Consider the following 3,493-nt stretch of genomic DNA (forward strand, 5'->3'; position numbering starts at 1 on the left):
TTAATCTTATTGATTTAAAGTATGCCAAAAACATTAAAAAACCCAAAAATCTTAGCTTTTAAAACAATCGCTACAAAAAGACAAATTTTAAAATTTTGTCGAAGGACGGACTAGGACATCGATCCGAAACGACCTCATCCTAAATAACAAGGGAAACAAAATTTTAAAATTAAATACTTAATTGTTTTATAAGTTAAAGATTATATAAAAAAAAAAAAAAAAAAAAGGGTAAACTCCGCGACTCGCGGAGTTTGGAGCCTAAATCTCCGCGACTCGCGGAGGGTCCAAAACCCAGAAAAAAAAATAAAAGAGCTGCTCGATCAGTCACTCCCCCACACACAAACACACTGCATAAACACTCGAAACTGCACCCGAAAACCACCGAAAATCACCCCCAAAAATCTCAATTTTTAACCGTTAATCACCAAATTTTTTGCTAAAATCATGTTGAGAAGGATGATATCTAAGAACTACTCAAGAAAAACGGTAAATTTCTACACCTAAACACCATTTAATTCGAATTTTAGTGTTCTTGAGCTATTTTTCCCCAATTTGATTTTGATGCTTTTTAGTGTAATTAGACTTAAATTGTTTATGTATTATGCTTGTATAACCTAGATTGATGCTGTTTAACATGATTAGAAGCCTTAAACTTCAAATTTTGAATAATCTAGGGTTTGTGTTCTTGAGCAATTTGGGGCTTTTTGATATAAACAGGTTATGGCCGATTTTTGTCATGAATTGTTGCTAAATTGAGTAGTGTAACATGTCTAGGTAGTTAAATGATCCAAACTTTGAGCCTAAACATGATTTTGAGAATTAAAGTGGACTTTTTCAAGTCCAAAATTCATGAACTTGATTTTTGAAAGATAATGCCATTTGAGACTTGTTTATTTGCTAGTAATGATTATTTTGACATGTTATTTGAGTTGAATGCTTATGAACTTGGCGAAAATTTTCGTATATGCTTATTTGAAAAAGTGTAGATTTGATAAAAATGTGAAAATAAGCTTAAGTTTGATATAAATTGATAATGTCATTGTAATTATTTTGATTGATGATTTTGCTGACACTAATGCATATTTGGATGCACAAAATTTGTGTTTGATGTGTTTTGCAGAATGAAAGGGGTGAATCTTCATCCCAAGCCCGCCATGCTCCTGCTGAGAACTTGGAACAACAGGAGGTAGATAACTACTACAAGCAGGATGTACCTCATCCAGTCATGACCTTTTCAGATATGCACTTGGAACAGTTGCACCCGAACCTGAGATTTGACAGACTTTGGATAGATTATCCAAAATATCAACGGGGTTTGCATACTCTTCATTCCAAGGTTGTTGAGGTACCGAGGGTCATAGAATGGGGACCCTTAGAAGCTGTAGAATTGGCCGGGCCAATTAGGGAATTACTGGTACAGAGGTATGGTAATTCTTCTTTTAATGACTGGATATGTTTATTCACCATACGCAGACCTGTATATAAAGTTTGGTGTGAAGAGTTGTTATGTAGTATAGAGTTGAATGATCGGGTAGCTAGTTTAACCGATCGTTCTTTTATTAGATTTTTGTTAGGCGGTTCGATGCGCCACATGTCTTTACTGGACATGGCTCAGGCTTTACGTATATATACGCCTGAGGAGTTAGCGTCTGCCGATTGTAGAGGATTGATACTAAACGGTAGAAAGATAGATGAGAATTTTGATACACACGGTGTGTGGAGTCAAATGACAAGCCATCACCGTTTCAAAGGGGGAAACTACTCTTATTTGGATATAGATAGAGCCGAATTAAGAGTAATACATAGGTTTTTAGCTAATTCGATTACACAAAGGGGTAAAAACAAAGAAAAGGTAAATGAACAAGATTTGTTTTACCATATGTGTATTCGAGACCCACACAGCGCTGTAAGTATACCATATTGTGTGGGTTATTATTTATCAGCTATGGTTCGGGGGATGCGTCCACATAGCATAATAGGAGGTGGTATTTTTATTACTTTGATTGGTGAATATCTCGGTGTGGATATAAGTCGGGGGGGATTATTACTAGAAGAGCCGGAACCCCGCGACACTATAGGTTTAAATGTATACCATGGTGCGAAAGTTTTGAAGCGGCGAAATAACGCTGCAGTACGATACCATGGTAGACATCCACAGGTGGAGAGAAACCAGGAACAAGGTAATGTAGGAGGGGGGAATGAGATGCAAGAAATGCATAGGTTTATAGCTTCTCAGGAATACGAAAATGCTAGACAGAGAGCATTTGAAGATTGGCAAGTTCATCAGAACCAGATCATAGCGCATTGCCAACATATAGGTAGAAACTATATTCCTACACCGAAACCCGTCTTCCCTCCTTGGTCGATAGAGATGCAGCCACCATATCCTACGTATGACCCTGCCGAAGCATTCTATAGCACTTATGGTTATGCGTGGAACCCCTATTGGTACCAATATCATCCTTAGTTTACTTATTTTTTTTTATTTTGTAATTTGTAATTATTGATATGTTTAATACTTTTGTTAATATTGTAATCATTTTTATAATAATCTAACTCTTATTCTTAGATTTTAATAATTTTTGAATGTGGGGTAATATACCAAACTTCAAAAATATGTATATATGTTGCAGTTTATCTTATGTACACAACAGGGTAAAACAACGCATTTTCAAAGACTGGCATTAAGTTCAGCAAAAGCAACTAATTTTGACGACAAGATGCAAAATATATGTGAAATAACAACAAGACGGAATGAACAAATGATGTGCACCATTTATCATTCAGCAAACAAACGCCAATATATTTGGAAACTTTGGTAAAAATTTAATCATTTTCACACAAATCACCCTCAATAATTTAAATTGTTACTGATTTCTTGCAAATGAGGGCATTGCAAGATCTTAAGTGTGGGAAGGGGTTAAATTCTTTCGGATTTTAAAATTTTTATATTAAACACTTGGTTACCATTAAAAATACTAGTAAAGCAGTAGTTGTATTAGAATCTAGTGCTCTCTGATAAAAAAGAACAGCCCTAGTCTTATATACTAACTACCCAATTCTAGTAAAAATTTTCAAAATTTTCAATTAAATGAATTCAAAATCATGTTTATACATATTTATGAACGATAAAACTAGGTTTTAACACCGAAATTATTGTTACCTCGGAAAGGACATAAATTGAGAAACAAACTAAAATGTTAAAATTCATTTAAAATGGAATAGAGGACGATAAAAAAGAAAAAAATAAAAAGCCAAGTGTGGGAAAATTTACCAAGTTATTTTAAACATATGCCACATATATTTGTAACAAATAACTGAAAATACTTTTGCTTTGGACTAAACTAAACTGTTTTACCCAATTAAAGAAAAGAAGAGATGGATCTACACGATGAATCAATTCCATCATTAAAAGGAAGTAAAGTCTTCCGAAAAAGACACGCGCTTCTTGATTTAGGTCATGAAGTTGTCGTCCAGACCAGCTGTAGGTTGA

This window comes from Rutidosis leptorrhynchoides, chromosome 2, assembly GCF_046630445.1.
Source record: "Rutidosis leptorrhynchoides isolate AG116_Rl617_1_P2 chromosome 2, CSIRO_AGI_Rlap_v1, whole genome shotgun sequence".
NCBI classification, from domain to species: domain Eukaryota; kingdom Viridiplantae; phylum Streptophyta; class Magnoliopsida; order Asterales; family Asteraceae; genus Rutidosis; species Rutidosis leptorrhynchoides.